Source organism: Tamandua tetradactyla, chromosome 12 (genome assembly GCF_023851605.1).
Source record: "Tamandua tetradactyla isolate mTamTet1 chromosome 12, mTamTet1.pri, whole genome shotgun sequence".
In the NCBI taxonomy this organism is placed as follows: Eukaryota; Metazoa; Chordata; class Mammalia; order Pilosa; family Myrmecophagidae; genus Tamandua; species Tamandua tetradactyla.
Genome location: NC_135338.1, coordinates 30,927,827 through 30,947,137, shown reverse-complemented (window position 1 = coordinate 30,947,137; position 19,311 = coordinate 30,927,827). Strand labels below are relative to the sequence as shown.

General features: G+C 40.9%; 1 protein-coding gene across 10 annotated transcripts in view; it reads right to left on the bottom strand.

Annotated features, from left to right (window-relative positions):
* Positions 1-19,311, bottom strand: part of RGS6 (regulator of G protein signaling 6) — a 658,535-nt gene that overhangs the window by 217,237 nt on the left and 421,987 nt on the right. The window contains exon 1 of one of the 10 annotated variants that reach the window (XM_077122918.1): positions 3,850-3,985. The exons of the other annotated variants lie outside the window; for them this stretch is intronic. The gene's annotated coding sequence lies outside the window, so the exon portion shown is untranslated. Of the gene's footprint in view, positions 1-3,849; positions 3,986-19,311 lie in introns of those variants that run through there. 10 annotated transcript variants of the gene reach the window in all.

Below are 19,311 nucleotides of genomic sequence, written 5' to 3'. Positions count from 1 at the left end.
TCACGGGGCAATGACAGAGGAGAGTGGTCCCTGCTCGTCTTCTCTAAAGGACAGTAGCTCTGCTAGCAGGGTAAGGTGTGGCAGGGAATGAAGAGCAGAGGACAAATGCAAATGCTGAGAAACCACTGGATCTTAAATGCTGGCTCCAATAACCTGGAAGAGGGTGATGTTTTTTTCCCCACCTCGGGAAAAATAAAAGCCTCTCCCAGGGGCCTAGAATGCTGAACCACCTTAGAAAAGCTGTGTCTCGAGGCCTCCGGCGTGACCCGCAACAGAGTTTCTGCCTGCTTTGCAGGACCTCCTTGCGAGCCAATGATACTTTTATTACAACTCTTTTATGATTCCCCTCAGATGGCTCAGATCATAGAAATTAATTATTTTTTTAACTCTCTCTGTTCAACATGTAATGAAAACCATGTCTTCTCATCCTCTCTCCTTCTCTCCTCTCCCTGTCCTGCCTTTTCTCTCTCTCCTCTCCTTTACTCCATCATGTCTCCCTAAACACACACACACGCACACACACACACACACACACACACACACACACATTTTCTCGTAGGAAATGATAACTAGTTTTTTTTCCCAATTATAGACAGTATTCCATGTGCCAGTTTGACTAATCTGATTCCCAGGAAGCCACATAGCAATGGATTTCTGGAAGCTGTAACATGATGGCTAACATTAGGGCATGGAAGGCACACCAACTGCCAGACCAGATTACAAATCTGAGGGCCAAGGAATTCACTGGTGGCCTGAATCAAGATGTAGGAACAACTGATTAGAGTTTGTTCATCGTTCTAACTCTAATGTAGTAGGGAATAAATGTAAACTCCTACACTGAAGGCACTAGTAGATCCATAGAACACCACACAATTTGAGAGAGAAATGATTTATCAGCAAGATATTTTATAATTGAGTCAACTGAAAACTTACACTATGGCTGGAAAAAAATGAACTTGATCTTTGATGCATTAATAGCTCTCTCATCTGTGCTGCTATATCATACTTAGGAATACCAATTTCCTTTTAGGCACCAGACTTAAAAGAACATCTATAAACTATAGTGAGTATAAAAGCCAGTGACCTAGATCCTGTGAAAACATCAAATTGCAGGGGTAGCAGTTAGCTAAGTGAATAGTCTGTCTTCCCAAATATCTAGCAACTTAATAAACCCAGAATCCAAGTGAAAAACAGTGTGCTTGTTCTGCAAACACAGCTTTCAGGCAAGGAAGGGCCATCCTTGGCCCCTCCTACAATACAGATTCTAAATCTGCCACTGTCAGAGCCCTGGGTCCTTAGAAGGCCCCTGTACCTTAAAGTATGTCAGCTTTGAAGGGACAGTTGCTACCCGTTCCTCTGGATGCTACCCATTCATCTAGGATGAATGAGTTCATGAGATGAGCTCTCATAGGGAACCCTGAGAAGACAGAATGAGGCAGAACAAGGATGGGGTGAGGTGGGTAGTAGGAATAGGGGTTGGACTCTGAGGCTGGAATTCTAAAAAGGGAAGGTCCAGGTCAGGGGCTGCAGGTGGAAGGGGCTCAGATGGTGGTGGGCTGGCTGGGCACTCCCAAGAGAAAGGGGGAAGCCTGAGAGTCCCAGGCTCTGGGGAAGAGTGTGCAGGAGGGGAGAGGTTGATTTGGTATGGGACAAAGATCTCAGCTCAGAAGGCACAGTGGTTTTCTGCTTGCAATTCTGACCTTCACTTTACTGCAAGAAAATCACTTCCCCTCTGAGGGTCTTGGTCTCTTCATGAACCCACTGGACAAGCTCCATCAAGGAGCACATCAATGCAGAAAATATCTAAGGCAGACAGCCCTAATTTCCCTGAAATCCCAGTGCCTTAGTGGCTGCTACTTGGCTTTGTAGGCAGAGGGAGCTCCTGATTTGAGGCCGCCTCCGAGCAGCCTCTGAGGTAACTTAAGGTTCAAATGAGACACATGTGGAGGCTCCTTCAAAAGTTGGGAGGGGCAGTACTTGGTGCAGCTCCAGGTCCAACTGCCCCTGCAGAGAAGTGGGCTTCGCATGTGCCCCAGGGGAAAGGGGTCCCAGCATGGCTGGAGGCTTCCCCATGGGGAAGGATGGCACTATTTAAAACATGGGAGAGCACCCTCAGAAAGTCCTTTTTTTCCTCCAGGGGCCTCCTTTTGGACACCAATTATATGCTGACAAAACATTCTCCTAGAGCATTCAAGACTCCAGGGAGTTGGGAAGCGGAGGTTTTAGGGGAGGGGTCTGGCGAGCTGGAGAAAGCACTGCAAATGGGTATTTGCGATTGTGCATGTGCAGCGAGGAGACAGAAAACTTTCATTTGATAACAACTTCTGACAGTTAAAAAGCCTTGCCAACATGCAGGTCATTTTAGGATGCAGAGATCTGAAGGGAATGGAAATTTGGTGTATGTGTGTGTGTGTGTGTGTGTCTGTGTATGTGTGTGTGTGCCTGTGTGTGAATTTGTTACCTTGCAGGGCTAGAAAAAAATACCCAGCCAGTAGGCGCTTGGATTGTAGGAACAAGAGCCCTTGGGGAATGTAATGAAAAAGGTACTGGCCCCTGAGGGGTCAAGGACACAGTGGGGTGGGCCTTAGGTGCTTTCTCTAAGATGTGGCATGGATGCTCCATGGGGCACAGACCAAAGCATGTCAGGCTTTTGGTCCCAAACACCAGCTGAGGTGAAAACAGCACACAAATCCAGAGACATGGGGAGTGGCTGGGAGAAGTGTGTTTTCTGATAGTGGAAAGTGTTGCTGAGGTAAATACAGCCATGGGGTCTATATCCAAAGGACAAAAAGAAAGCCAAAGAGCTGCCTTGGGTTCTGAGCATTTGCAGAATCAACTGATTCCCATCAGACGAGGAGGCAACTACATCTCCCAGTGGCATACCTTTAGGTCCCCTTCCCTCCCCCTGCTCCCTGCAAGCTGGCAGGTCCTGCCTATGACTCAAGCAGAAGCTGATTCCATTCCCAACTTTCTGGCCAGAGTGGGAAAAGCCCAGGGTCAAAGCATCAACAAAGGACCTTTATTTGACTCAATTGCATGATATGATGATCTTACTTTTTTCTGAAATTACCCATTGCCATGAATAAAATCAGATCCCAACAGGGGATAGATGAGGTTGGGGGTGGGACTCTGTCCTGGCCCATGGGGGAAGCCCCCAAGAGCATGGAAAGCCTCTACTTTGCCATTGTTCCATGTGGGAGAATGTTTTTAAACCATAAAAAGCCAAACAGAGGTCAGCACTGCCCCTGTATATCCCTGCACATGGGGGCCAAGTCCCTGGCTCCCTGGCCTTCAGTTTCTTCTGCCAAAGGAAAGGGTTTCAAAGACTTCTAAGGCCCTCTCCAGCTCTTGGCTTCTCCATGACTCCCTCCTCCAGCTGATCATGTCTCCTCAGAAGGTACACCAAGCACTGTTTCCCCCCCAGAAGGTTTTCCCCCAATGCTCCTGCCTCTTGCCACATGCAGCCTCCACTCTCTCCTCACCACAAAGGTCCTGGTTTCTTTCTCTTTGGAACCTGGGGCTGCAGAAAGTATGGTCCATGGCTGCCCTTTGCCCAGGGTCAAAGGAACCTGGACCTTGCCTCCAGGGGAGCCTGGAAGCCCCAGCTCTGGGCGCGGAAGTGTGCCTCATTCTGGGGTTCCAAAGCAGGATGTCCCGTGTCGCTGTCCCCTGTGCTCTCCAACAGGTCAATCGGTAGGAAAGGTGACATTTTGATTTTCACCTGCCTCACTGCTCTCTCTCTCTTTCTCTCATCTGTTCCAAACCCATATGGGAATGAGGGGTGTTATAAACAGGACCACCAAAACTCTAACAATAACCCTTGAGTTAATAGTGTCAGTGCAAACCTACCCCTTGGATTAAAACACCGCAGATTCTCTTTTTTCGGTAAAGTGTTCAGGACTCTGCAAGGCTCCTTTGTAGTTTGTGAGCCATCTGGAGCCCGTAGGAGCTTAGTTCAAGTTGTTCTCAAGGAGACCTGGTTCTGTCAGCAACTCACAGCATCTGTAAGACATTTTCCTTAGCCAGGTGCAAGCTCAGGGCTGCAGACAGCACCTCCAGAGTAACTTGGGCTGAACGTGTTTAGCCAGACACAGAGCCAAGAGTCCCTTTGGTTAAATAATTCACAGGCTGCCTCTGGGTGTGCAAACACAGCCCTGTCTAATGTGGGCTGACAGGTGATTTCATGCATCATTTAACTCTTTGCATTGCTGAGGAATGCAATAGAGATTAAATAATCAGAATAATTTCTCATCTGTAATTGGCATTTTTCTCTAAGGAACTAAACATTAGAAACACAAACTGTAAAAGAAGCATCCAGGAGAGCCCATGGAGAACATAAACATCGGGCATTTGTTAAAATGATGAAGTAGCACACTCTCCCTTCCTCTCCTCTGCCCTGCGATGAGTGGCCTTAAAGAAAGGTTCCCACGACCAGGGGGAGCCACCACCTGAGCTCTGCTCCAAAGAAAGTGCCGGAAACAGTGAAAGCAAAAAAGGGAGGAAAAATGAGCGGAAAGGGGAGAGAGAAAGAGAGAGAGAGGATGAGAGCAAAACAAGAAAAAGGCAGGACATCCCTTGACCCTGGACCTCCTTCTCAAGAATCTTGAAGCCCCAGGAAAGGCAGCCTCTGCCTGATACCAAGTGGAAACGCACTCCCAGCTTTGTAGGCTGTACTCCCTGGGAACAGTTGTCTCCAAGACATATGTCATTGTATCCAACACTCTGTAATAAAAACGTAGCTGAGCATTCACTCATTGCAAAGCAGAGCATATAAACAAACCCCTCGAGAATATAGTCTGTTGGCTTCGTGTTTATTCCCAGACTGCAAACAAAATCTTAATACCGGTTACTTTCCTAACACACTGCTATGCTAAGTAAGGAAAGTGTTCAAACTCTGTGGGCAAATAGCTCAATTTCCTTGAACAATTGGGTGGTGTTAAGCCTGGTGGATATTTACCACAGCAGACCAGTGCGCATGCTGTCAGAAAACCTAACAAGTGGGCCCACGTCCCCCTCTGGAAGCTTCCCAACCTCGGCTGTCGGCCAGGCTGCCTTCTGTCTATGTCTAGCAGAAGCCCAGGCAAGGCCTGGTCCAATCCCTCTGCAGACCGACCCGCCAGGGGGGTTCAGTGGAAAAGCCTTTGCCATACGGGGTCTGCATGCCTGCGTGGTTGGTCATTAATGACTAAACTAAAAGGTATTGGGGCAGAGAAGGCCAAGCTCCAGGACAACCACAGACCACAGAGCCCTGAAAAGAGCACAAAGGGCCAGAAACTCACTTCTTGTCTGGGACAGATGGGATACACCAGAAACTTTTAAAATGCCATCTCAGGAAAAATCCTTGTGCCATTTAGTTGAAAGCTCAGACCTGAACCTGCGCCAACCCCATCTGGCCAGGAGTCTGTAGGTCCCACGTAGGGCTTGCTGTGAGAGGGTTTGGAATCCATTCTGACAAGCATACAATATTAAGTCTAGATGTGAACACTGTGGATCTGAAACTAAATAACCTGTCACTAACATGGATTTAAATCCCACTTAGCTTAGGTATATGAACAGTTAAGGTCTTTGCAGATGAATCAAACTCAGAGAAAATTGGCCCCAAAGCCTTGATTTTTCAACCTGCCAGTAACTTCTCTGGCCGAGGGTATTTGGCCTCCATCGGTCCCCCCATTTCTCCAGTTCATAAGTGTGCAGGGTGCTGACAGCTCCCACAGCTTCTCAAGCACTTCTCTCACATTTGGTCTACCCCTTACTATAGAGGGGTGCGACAAGGCACATGTCAATTACAGACATGCAGAGGAAAGACTAGGAGGTCTTAAAATATCTGCTCCTTTGCAGAAGTGTTGCTCCTTCTATGGTGCCACCCTAACATCCACTCGCTGTGTGTAAAACACATGCAGTGGGCATTTAACACATGCATTTACTGCAGTCATTGTCACAGACAAAAACTAGTAACTGTAGGGAGAGAAATGGCCTGGGAGGTTTAAGAGATAGAGCACCGTCATGTAGGACAGAAGCTGAAGTAAAGAGGGTAAGCATGGCTGAAAAACAGAAACTTCCTTCCCTCGCTAAGATATCAACTGACAGCCATGTTGACTCACTGTAGATGGAATACCAAAGAGGAGAGAAAACAATGTTGTGAGGTCCAGTCTTACATACCCCAAACCAGGAAGTCCTTGGAAAAGTCTTAGGACTGTTAGCAGTGAGTGAAAACTGGTGTGACATTAAGTCTCTCAGAATGGGTTGGGATCCCAGCGGCAGATCCTAGCAAGGCTCCTGAGTGCCTGGGACATGTTTGTGCTTATAATGTGCCTATTGTGCCTTCAATAACATTTATGTAGCACCTACTGTGTCAGGGGCTGTGGCAAATACAAAAATGTTCATGAGTTAATAGCCTATGAGTTGATAGGTCATTCTGCAGGAATCTTTACTCCACTTGAGAGCTCAATGAGATGGCCTCTGACTCACTGTGTAGAGGAGGGCATAAGCTGTGTAGCCAGCAGTGGAGAGAAGGGTTGCCCCATGAGATCCTCATGGAATCAGCTCTCAAGACGACACTTAGAGGACAGTCCTGCCTGCCTCTTCCTCCTCACTCTGGCCTTATTGACTTATATTCCAAATGCCTACTGCCCTCATGCTGCTTCCCTCTTGTCCCCCAAGACTTCTCACTTAGAAGTTCCACTTGGCTTACTTTTCCCAAAAAGTTCTTCATGCAGTGGATTTTTGCAAATCTCTATTGACACAAATGAACCTATCCTGTGCCCCATAATTCCAGGAGTCTTCTCTTTTCCTAAGATGAAAAACAAACACTTGCTAATTAGTTAATACTTGCCTTCCTCATAAAATAATTCTGATAGGAATCTTCTGAATACAAAATGCCAGTTTAAACCTACATAGGATTGTCGTCCATGAACAATTTCTCTGAGCAGACAACTCTGGGTCTGCTGGCATGCTGTCTTGGGCTACCTGGAATGAGTGAGAAGGTACCAAAGACCTGGCATGGAGGATTGGTTGGGGTTTTTACCTACTTTATTGCTCTTTATCAAGATTTCATCATTAAAAAAATGACATTAAATGACTATTAATGGCAGGAAGCACTAAGGAGAGAGAGAGAGAGAGTGTGTGTGTGTGTGTGTCCATGTGTATAAGTGAGTGAGCAAGTAAGAGAAAATTTCATTAAAACTTTCCATCACCTAAAATCAACATACGAGTGTTACATATATTTCACATTTTTCTCAATCAGGATAACATATTAATGTGTTATGGGAGAACAATAAAATTTAAAATCTCCCTATTTTTGTTATGTCTTAAATCTTGCACGAATTTCATCTCATTCCTAGCAGCCCTTTGCAAGGACTCCCCAGGTTTTGAGTGTGTGGGACTGGACCCCACCATGGTGTTTTCCCTTTTATCTTGGTATTCCCATCTCTGCTTTATCAATGTGGCCACCAGTTCATTGGTAATGCCCTAGAGACAGAAAGAATTTACTCTTTATTAGTCATGCTTACCCTTTTCACTTTAGTTTCTATGCTATATGGTTGGGGGATCTTGCTATTTAGTCACCGTTGCATCTTCCCGTTCATTAGTAAAGCTCTTGAGGGCAGGGACCATTTTTTGCTTCTTGCACATAGTAGGTGTTTACTACTTGTCCTAGTTTGCCAGGGCTTTAACAAATACCACAGACTAGTTGGCTGAAACAACAGGAATCTATTGTTTCTCAGTTTGAGAAGCTGGAAGTTCAAATTTCAAGGTATTGGCAGGCCATTCTTTCTCCAGCCTGCAGCGTTCTGGTGGTGGGTTGCCAGCACTCTGTAATTCAATCTTTGCCTCCATCTCATGGCCATCCGTCTCCTGCCACTACTGCTCCCATGTTCATTTTTCCCCTACTGATAAGGACTCCAGTCACGTAGGATTAAGACTCACCCTGATTCAGTCTGGCCTCACCTTAAATGATAACACCTTCAAAGATCCTATTTACAAATGGATTCACACCACAGGACCTGGGATTGCAACCTGAGTGCGGGGGACATGATTTAATCCATAACAATACTCTTGCTGAGTGCTCTTCTAGACTGACTTTATGTAGTCCAGGTGGCGGCTCTGTGAGGTGACTCTTCCCATCTTACAAGTGATGAGAGGGAAGAGCAGAGAGGTGGTCAGCCATTTCCATGGGAAAGGGCTAAGTGATAGGAGCTGCAGATGCAGGCTTTGAACCCAGCATAATTGTGCTCTGGCAGCTTTGGTTCTTTTGATCTGATTCTAGATGTGCGGAGGGTTGGTTATTAGCTGGATGTGGTTCTTCAGATAACAACTGTTACTTTTATAACAGGGAAAGAAGTATGCCTGACTGGGGAAATATGCTTCTTTTCTTCTTAATTACTATGTCTAAGGAAGCCAGATGTTTAAATCATTCATGTATTACAAAGAAAATGAAAATCACAGCAAAGCTCAAGATAGACGCAACTTACTTTAATTTTAGGGGAAAAGAGGTGGATGCGTTTACTAAGCAATTACTATGTAATTGCCTGGCCCTGTGTGGGCTGTGTTTCCGTGATTATCACCCGTTGCTCTGGTCACACCCTGGGAAGGGGGCTTATGGTCATCTCTGCTCCATAGAGCAAGGAATTGGGGTGCAAAGAGATCAAGTAACTTACTCAAAGTTACAAAGCTGGAACTAGCAGATATGGAATTTGGATTGGGGTCTGAATTAATTAAAAATTGATTAAGTTTTTGAATAGGTAATACATAAACATGGTGCAAAATTAAACAAATAGATTCCTCAAAAAGTTAAACATATAATTACCATATGATTCTGCAATTCCCTTTCTAGGTGTATACCCCCCAAATATTCAAACAGGGACCCAAAGAAGTGCCTGTGTGCACCTGTTCATAGCTGTACTATTCGCAATAGCCAAAATGTGGAAACAGTACAAATGTCCATCAGTGGATGAATGGGGAAACAAATGTGGTATAGCCATACAGTGGAATGCTTTTCAGCCATAAAAGGGGATGAAATACTGATACATGCAAAGCCGTGGGCGCGCTTTCAAGACGCTATGCTACAGATGAATAACAACAAAAAATAAACAAATACTGGGGGGATAAGGTGAATGGGATATTCGGGTGTTCTTTTCTATTTTAAATTTTATTGGATGTGTGTAGCCCTAGTGGATCTGGGAAAGATTCTAAGTAGTTCCTAAGACTATTTACGTGCTTCTGTCTAAATGATAATTAAAAGGAACTTTCATGAATCAAACTGTGGATTTAATGCAACAAGCAAGTCTTATATTGCTTCTTTTTATATAACATGCATCTTGTTTTGAATTTGTGTCATTTTTAATACAGCTAACTGACTTTACAGAATGCAACCTTTTCTGAATTCTTATACAGGTGTATATTTAGTATTTGTTACTCTTTTGAATTACTTTCAACTTACAACACTGTATAGTTATTTCTAAAGCACAGATTGTATAAGTTCTACATATTTTTAAATAATAACAATATCCCTGTTACACTGATAATGTTCCTACTAACCATAATATGTAGGAACCTTGTTTATTCTTAGACATAGCATACATACAGCTACACAAATTCCATCCTAACATCCCTTTACTTCTTTATAATTCATGTGGTAGCTGTCTATAAATAAAAGCAGATGTGCATTTAACTTTGCAAAAAAAATTTTTTTTTTGAAAAAAAGTTTTTTGAATACTGAAAATGTTCAAAAATTGATTGTGCCAGTGAATGCACAACTATATGATGATATTGTGAAGCAATGATTGTACACTTTGGATGATTATATGGTATATGAACATATCTCAATAAAATTACATTAAAAAACCAAGAAAACCATTATGCTAAATGAAAGAAACAGACACAAAAGATCATATACTGAATGATTCCAATGATACAAAATATTGAAAATAGATAAATCCATAAAGATGGAAAGCAGATTGGTGGGTGCCAGGGTCTGGGGGTCATAATCAGGGTCATAATCATTATTATTATCATTATTTTGCAGTAATGGTAGCATACCCTATGGTACTGTCAGCACTCTGTTTTCTTAGGGTTCAAACCTTTAAAGGGGAATAGGATTCCTTGTATAAACTGACCAGAGTTTTGTGGCAAAGCTTTGTACTGAAGGACCATTCAGTTGTTTGTTATCTTTTGATCTCACAAACAATTATTATTTTACATTCACAATTTCACACAAGTGCAAGTGCACAATAACACACTAGTGCAATGTGTGAAAATTTCTTGAAGTGGATCAAGAGATCCATGCAAATTACATTTTGATAAATTCTGGCAATATGCTCCTAATAGAAATTGCATCAATTCACAGTTCATCAAAAGTGTATAAGAGTGCCTATTTTACCATAATATGGCCAACAGTATTTGATCAAACTTTTTTTATCCTTGTCAATCTGAAATCTGGTAGGTTTTTTTTTTAATCATTACTTGCAGTAGTCTTAATGTGCATTTCTTTCACTATGTGTGAGACTTAGACATCCTTCAACTGTTTGCATCAAGTGTATTTCTCTTGGGGAAGTGCCTACTTACATTCCTTGCTCTTTCTATTTCTACTGGGCTGTTTTTAATTTATTTATAGACATTTTAAATATGCTAAGAAAAGTAGTTCTCTGTCACATTTTATAATTGTTTACTCAATATGTCATTTTTCTTTTGATTTCGGTTTATGGTACTTTCTGCATTGCAGAAATATTCTCGTGGCAAATGGAATTTATTCATGTTTTATCTTATACCTTTTGCATTTTGGGTCAAAAATAGAAAGGTCTTCCCCATATCAGGCTAATACAAATTTTCCAACTTTTTTGTTGTGTCTTCATTGTTTATTTTATATCTTTTTTCATGGACAAGGCCCAGGAAACGAACCCAGGTCTCCAGCATGGCAGGCGAGAACTCTGCCTGTTAAGCCACCGTGACTCAACAAATAGGGTGCTATTTTTTATTTTTTAATCTTTGATCATCTGGCATTTATTTTGGTGTAAGTTTTGAAGATGGAATCCAGCTTTTTTTTTTCCAGAAAGCTATTCAGTTGTTTCAGCAGCATTTTTAAATGTCATCTTTTTTTCCATTGATACATAATATTACATTTATTATATATATTTGGGTTCATTTCTAAACATTCTCCCATTAAGCATCCTGGCTAGTCAGGTATGAGAGTTCACTTTTTTAACTTCTGTAACTTTACAGTATATAGTAATATCTGAGAGACCCAAACTCCATTCCCTTAATTTCTCTGTTAGGATTTTTCTAACTGGTTACTTAATTGTTTTTGGTTATGCTAAACAGGATATCCTTTTCCACTTCTTTAAATTAACTTCCATGTCCCTCAATATCATTTATAAGTTTTATTTGTGTGAATTTGGCACATTTCTTTCTAGGGATTTACTTTCTATTTCTATTGCAAATGGAATCTTTATAATTATATTTTCTAATTGGCTTTGTTGTATAAGGGTTCCCAGTTCCATTTCTTTCAGCTTCTGATTCCAGTGGCCTTCTCTCCACATCCTGTGAGTTTTCTCTTAGCTTCTCTGGGGCAAACTCTGGATTTGATCTCTTAGCTTCCCTTGGCTCTCTCCGGGTTCTGGTTCTTTCTGTTTCTGTGGGTCCTTGCTTAGCACCTCCCAGGGTGTTTCTGTCTAACCTATGTCTCTCCGTGAGAATCAGAACACTTGTACCTTGGTTGTTATCTATTTCATAAATGTTCCCTCATGCTGCAAATCTTGAATAACTCAATAATGATGTTTATGATTATTCTCAACAATAATATCACAAGCTGAGTGCTTACTATATGCCCGATCTTGTGCTAAATGCCCCCAATATTTCTATGATATGGAACTATTATTATCCTTAATAGTAAACAAAGAAGCAGACTTAGCAAAGTTAACTCATCAGGAGAAGGTCACAAAACCAGTAAGTGCTCTAGCCTGTATTAGAACTCTACCCAGCTGCCTGACTTTTGCATATTTTACTTTAGTCATTGTAAGTGAGCAGGTCCCTAACTTATACTATCATTTTAGTGGCATTACATTCTAATTTTCAAAGCAACCTTGACCTGAGTGGTATATATAGTTCACCTTTCTCACTCATCTATACCTCAGGAACAGCTTATCCAATAGGAGCTCCAAGAAGCCTGCTTTGAGAAAGGCAGACCTACTGATTTTGCAATGTATTTGGCTACTGGGGGATGACAGAAAAGACCTAATGGTGGTGGAGACAGACGATCAATCAATGGTCTAAATACAATGAGTATGACTTTTCTAGTGTAACAAGGAGTCTAGGGCTGGTGTAACTGTTAAGAATGTCAATAAGGAACTGGACTCATCCTCTGGTTTTACCAATCTTACGCGTGTAGCTTTTCTGCTCATGATTAAGCCCTGGCTGCTACTTGTCTAGAAAGTGAATCTTCTTTCCATAAAGGAGGAAAGGAGTAACAAAGGGTAAAGGAAAAAAAGCTTTCCACAAGATGCTTTCCTCTTTGGGAGGAAACGTAGCTTCCCCATGGAATTCTGCCCACCCTCATAGGATAGAACTGGGTCGAATGGCTACTCAAGCCAAGCCACAAGGAAGGCAGGGAATGTGAAGTTTCAGCCTCTATGGTGGAAGAGGATTAAAGGGATTAAGTGAGCCCAGCTATTGGGCCTGCCATATCACCTGGGAGTAACTCACTTTTATAAATTCTTCCCAGTTGTGTAATCCTGGACTGGTTACAAGGACTCTCGGGGTCTTGATTATTCATCTGGAAATGCAGAGCTAAGAACTGTGCAGGGCTGTGTAAGAATTTAATGATCTAATGCCTGTGAAATCTTCTAACCTGGTGCCTGGCACATAAAAATTTCAATAAGACGGCTAGGTTCAGTAACATTCCAATCTGTCAAGATTCTTAATTAACCTACGAGTATCAAACATCTTTGCTAAAATAAGAGATTCCCCAGAAAAATGCAAAGGGATTTATTTTGACAACACTGAATTACAATTCTACCTGGAGCAGCTATTATTGAGTTCACCTACAGATTTCATGATTTATTCAATGTTTCCACAACTGACTAAACATCGCACAGGGGCTATCCATCCAATTTTCCACCAGGACCATTTAATGAAAACACAACAAAAATTCCCCACATAGCATTCCACATCTAAAAAGGAAGAACCTGGTACAAATGTTATTTCAAGTATTTCCAACAGTAACATATTTACATTTCTAGATTCTGTTATGTCTTTACCTTGGAATGAATTATACAACCAGACTTCCCTCCTATGGCAACTGCATGTGATGATTACAGTGGAGAGATTCCATCTTGGCTTTTGGCTCTAATTTCTCAAGCTGATATTTATATGTGTTTTGACTCTTGCCTTGCTTCAGGAAAATGAATTTAATAAAATACTAAGGGTGACCAAATATGATCTTCATATGTAAATAGTTCCCACGGATAAACAAGCCTGCTGTGATTTGAAGAACAGCAGGGTAGGAAAAGGGACAGGTTAAGGTTGGGGGCATACAGAGCCTAAAGGAATGTTTCACACAGTTTTTGTTACATGTTTCCAAATATACTATAACTAGTCCTATGAGACTTCAAATGCACAGAGTTTCTCATATGGGGAATACATTTGTATAAACCACCATATCTCTCAGGTTTACATGACTTGGAAGAGGTTCTCTCTGAGGAGCCTGAAGGCATGGCATAGTAAATTTATTTTCTATTTTTACATCTCCATAATGTGGAGTGAATTCTGTCTGTTTGTCTCAGCAGGAAATAGCTAATTTGAGTGATGCTGAAAGCATTTAAAAAATAAGAACAATATGGCAGAGTGGCAAAATCACAAGACCCAGAATCTAAAGACCTGGTTTAGACTCTGTTCCAGCCACTAGCCAGCTGGGGCAATCTTAGCATCTCTGTTGATTGCTTTGCCCAGTGGAGTCTCAACGCTCCTCTCTCTCACCATCACTATAAAGGCTGGAAAGCCAAACATATACTTCCTCAGTCTTCTATGCAGCTAGGAACATCCATGTGACATAGTTCTGGCTGATGAAACTTAAATAGAAGGTTGTAAGCAAGGAGATATCTGATAACATTTCACTTTCCTGTGAAAAGGGAATGATGTGGCTAATCCTGCCCTGTCCCAAAATTCTTCTCTTGAATGTGGATGTGATGGCTGAAGATAGAGCAACTATCTCGTGACCCTGAGAAAAGGCCAAAAATCCAGCAGACAGGAACCACACCATCTGGGAGTGGTCTAACCACTGGAGCAGTGGTTTGCCTCTAAACCTCTAGCTATAAGAACAAAAAAATAAATAAATACTGTTCTAGCTTTCTAACTGCCAGAATGCAATATACCATAAATGGAATGGCTTTTAAAAGGGGGAATTTAATAAATTGCTAGTTTATAGTTCTAAGGCCAAGATAATGACCCAATTAAAGCAAGTCTTTAGAAATGTCCAATCAAAGGTATCCAGGGAAAGATACCCTGGTTCAAGAAGGTTGATGAAGTTCAGGGTTTCTCCCTCAAGTGAAAAGGCACATGGCAAATACAGCGTCATCTGCTAGCTTTCTCTCCTGGTTTCCATTTTCATGAAGCTCCCTGGGAGGCATTTCCTTCTTCATCTCCAAAGGTCTCTGGCTCGTGGACTCTCTGCTTCTTGTGGCTAGGTTGTTCTGCTCTGCTGTCTCTGAATCTCCTTCATTCTCCAGAATGTTTCCTCTTTTATAGGATTCCAGAAATTTATCAAGACCCACCCAAATGGGTGGAGACATGTCGTCACCTAATCCAGCTTAACACCCACTCTTGACAGTATTGAATAGGATTATTCTGCCTTTATGAAATGGGATTTTGATTAAAACATGGCTTTTCTAGGGTCCATACATCCTTTCAAACCAGCACAAATACAGATGCTATAAGTAAGGTTTCCTGCTTCATGGTACCAAAAGCATTCGCAACTGATACACTAACTATGAATGTTACTTTACCTCTTTCTCCATAAAGTGAAGATACAAGGAGAACACCCTAATTCACAGATATTGTGAATCCTGAATAAAAAACTGTGTTAATTAGGAAGTTCAGAGACAAGAGAGCCAAGCCTAAAGAAAATATTGCACTGTTTGCATTGTTTAGCATAAATGGCTGAATGTTGGGTTAAAATGTAATTAAGAGGGAGTGTAAGGGTAGTTTGTGGTAGAATTCTCACCTGCCATGTGAGAGGGCTGGGTTCAGTTCCCGGTCCATGCACTTCCCAAAAAACAGACAAATAAGCAAAAACAAACAAAAAAATTCAACAAACGGTGCTACAATAATGGGACACTCACATGGAAAAATAATGAAGTGTGACCCCACCATACAGCACACACAAAAAAAGTAAAAAATATAAGTAATTAACAGCACTGAGTTGCAGGTTTGAATGTAGTTAGAAAGGGACAATTCACGTTCTGTGTTACCAGAAAAAAATCCTTTTTTTTTTTTAAAGAAGGATGTGAGGTGTAAAAATCCTTTTTACAACTAATCTATTTCAATTGTACTTAGATAAACAGTGGCAAAATTATATCCTTTCTGTAGTAGATAATCTATGCCTTGATTCATAGACAAACTAAATGAAGAGTGAAGTGTAGGCTTCCACCTTCTTCCTATATTATCACAATCTGCTGGGAAGATAGGGAAAGTATACTCTGGAAAACTGCCTTTCTCCCTAGCTTTTAACAGATATTCGATTAGAGTTGTACCTCCTGCATGAGTTCACAGCATGGGTTTGGTGGGGAATTACTGACAAAACAAGTGAAAAAGGAGACTTTCAGTGCAAACCCAAGCAACTACAAAATCTTAGATGAGTGAGGGAAATCAAGTTTCAACATAACCTTACCAAGATAATCAAATGCTGAGAAATCAACAAAAAATAACTAAGCACAAGAAGATCCAAGAAAATATGGCTAAGCCAAATGACCAAACTAAAATGCCAGAGAAGACCCAGAATTTGGAACAACTAATCAAAGATGTTCATACATATCTCCTAAATAACTTCAATGGGTTAGCTAAAGACATAAAAGATATCAAGAAGACACTAGAAGAGCATAAAGAAGAATTTGAAAGAATAAATAGAAAAATAGTAGATCTTATGGAGATGAAAAATACTATAGATTAAATTATAAATATACTAAAGACACATAGCAGATATTTGAAGAGGCAGAAGAAAGAATAAGTGAACTAGAGGACAGGCCACTGAATTTGAATGCACAAAGAACAAATGGCAAAAAAGATGAAAATTTTGAATTAGATCACAGGAAAATGATGGACACAACAAAGTGCACAAATATAAGAATCACTAATGTCCCAGAAGTAGAAGAGAAGAGTAAACGGGTAGGAAGATTTGAGGAGATAATTGGGGAAAACTTCTTAACCCTTACTTATAAAAGACATAAATATGCAAATCAAGGAAGATCAATGAACTCAAAATAGAGTAAATCTAAATGGACCCACTCCAACACACATATTAATCAGATTGCCAAATACTGAAGAGAAGCAGAAAGTCCTGCAAACAGAAAGGGAAAACCAATTCACCATGTACAAGGGAAGCCACACAAGACTAAATTTGTACTATTCAATGGGCACCATGGAGGTGAAAACACAGTGGTACCAAACATGCTGGAATGGCTTTTTAAGTGAATAAGGGGAAGATTCTCAAAGAACTGTGATATACTTGATAGGAAAGGTCTCAAATGCTTTGAACCGACTGTAGATAGAAATGTGGACTCTAAGGACATCTCTGACGAGGCTTCAGACAGAAATGATGAATGTGCCATTGCAAACTGGAAGAAAGATGACATGCATTTTAGAGTGGCAGAGAGTTTGGCAAAATTGACTACTGGTGATAGATGGAGGGCAGATTTAAAAGTGGTGAGCTGGGGTACTTAGTTCAAGTGATTTCCAAACTAAATGTGGAAAATACAGCCTGGTTTCTCCTTGCAGCAATGTCTAACTGAAGCTTGCATTAAGAGTGACCTCCAGAGTAGCCTCTCAACTCTATTTGAACTCTGTCAGCCACTGATACCTTATTTGTTACACTTCTTTTCCCCCTTTTGGTCAGAATAGCATTGCTATCCCAAAGTGCCAGGGTCAGGCTCATCCCTGGGAGTCATCTCCCACTCTGCCAGGGAAACTTTCACCCTTGGATCTCATGTCCCACATAGTGGGGAGGGTAATGGTTTCACCTGCAGAATTGGGCTTAAAGAGAGAGACCACATCTGAGCAACAAGAGGTCATCTAGAGGTAATTCTTAGGCATTCCTATAGGTAGGCTAAGCTTTTCTGCTACATACATAAGCTTCACAAGAGCGAACCTCAAGATCAAGGGTTTGGCCTATTGATTTGTGTGTTGCGTGTGAAACTTTGATTAGATGGGGATGTGACTCTACCCATTCAAGGTGGGTCTTGATTAGTTTACTGTAGTCTTTAAAAGGGGAATATTTTGGAGAAATCTCAGAGCCAATACAAGACCCAGACATCTGGAGATGCAAAGAGAAATGCCCCCAGGGAAGTTGTTTGAAATCAGAAGCCAAAGGATCAGCAGAGGCCAGCCACATGCCTTCCCAGCAGACAGTGGTATTCTGGACCCACTGGCCTTTCTTGAGTGAAGGTTTCTTTCCCTGATGCCTTAGTTTGGACAGTTTTATGGCCTTAGAACTGTGAACTTGTAAGTTAATAAATTCCCCCCTTTTTTAAAAGCTATTTCATCTCTAGAATACTAACAAACTGATACACATCCTAAAAAAGAATGAAGTGGAGGACTTACCCTTTCTGACTTATTATATAACTTATTACAAAACCACAATGGTCAGACAGGATGGTACTGACACTTATATTGATCAACGAAATTGAATTGAGAGTTTGAAAATAGACTCCCAGATTTATGTCCATTTGATTTTCAACAAAGTCCCCAAATAATCTTCAATAAATGGGGCCCAGAGAACTGTATATCCATAGTCATAGGAATGAAAGAGTTATACAAAAATTAACTCAAAGTAGATCAAAGATCTCAATATGATATCTGGTACTATAAAACTCCTAGAAGAAAATATAGGAAAATATCTTTAAGACCTAGTAATAGGAGGCAGGTTCTAGACTTTACCTTAAAGCCAAAGCACAAACAATGAAAGAAAAAATAGATAAATGGGAAATCTTCAAAATCAAATGTTCCTGTGCATTAAAGGACTTTGTCAAAAAGGTCAATGGGAGAAAATATTTGGAAACCAACACAATGGGAGAAAATATTTGGGAACCATATATCTGATAATGGTTTGATATCCAGTATATATAAGAAATCATACAACTCACAACAAAAGAACAAACAGCTCAATTATTAAATGGGCAATAGACATTAATAGACATTCTTCTGAAAAGGAAATACAAATGGCTAAAAAGCACATGAAAAAATGTTCAACTTCATTAGCTTTAAGGGAAATGCACATCAAAACCACAATGAGATATCATCTCACACCTATAAGAATGGCTGCCATTAAACAAACAGGAAACTACAAATTTTGGAAAGGATGTTGAGAAATTGGAATACTTTTTCACTACTGGTGAGAATATATAATACTACATCTGCTGTGGAAGACAGTTTGGTGATTCTTCAGAAAACTAAATATCAAGTTACCCTATAATCCGGCAATACCAATACTCAGTATATACCCAGAAAAGCTAAAAGCAGTGTTATGAACAGACATTTGCACACCAATGTTCATAGTAGCATTATTCACAATTGCCCAAAAATGGAAACAATCCAAGTGTCCATCAACAGAGGAATGAATAAAGAAAATTTGGCATATCTATAAAATGGAATATTATGCAGCAGGAAGATGAAATGAGATCCTGAAGCACATGATAACATGGATGAACCTTGAGGACATAATGCTGAGTACTATAAGCCAGACATAAAAGAATAGATACCATATTATTTCACCAATATGAACCCCCTAGAAAATGTAAACTCAGAGTCTTAAAATGTAGAATTTAGGGGAGATAGAGATAGAGAGAAACAAGAGAAGGTGGAGTGGTTATAAGGTGGCAACAAAAACTTAGATTTCTGCAGCTCAGTAAGTTGGCATTACTCCATACAGCAATGTTAAAGAAGCCAAAAAGATCAGACTTCATTTAGAGATATGATGATGCTGATTTGGTTGGGACTGTGGTAAATCAGAATATAGGATAAAGGATGATATTGTTTGTATTTTAAAACTTCACTTGTGTGAGACCAAAGGAAGAGATGTTTACTTTGTCCAAAATTTAAATTTTTTGTGGCACA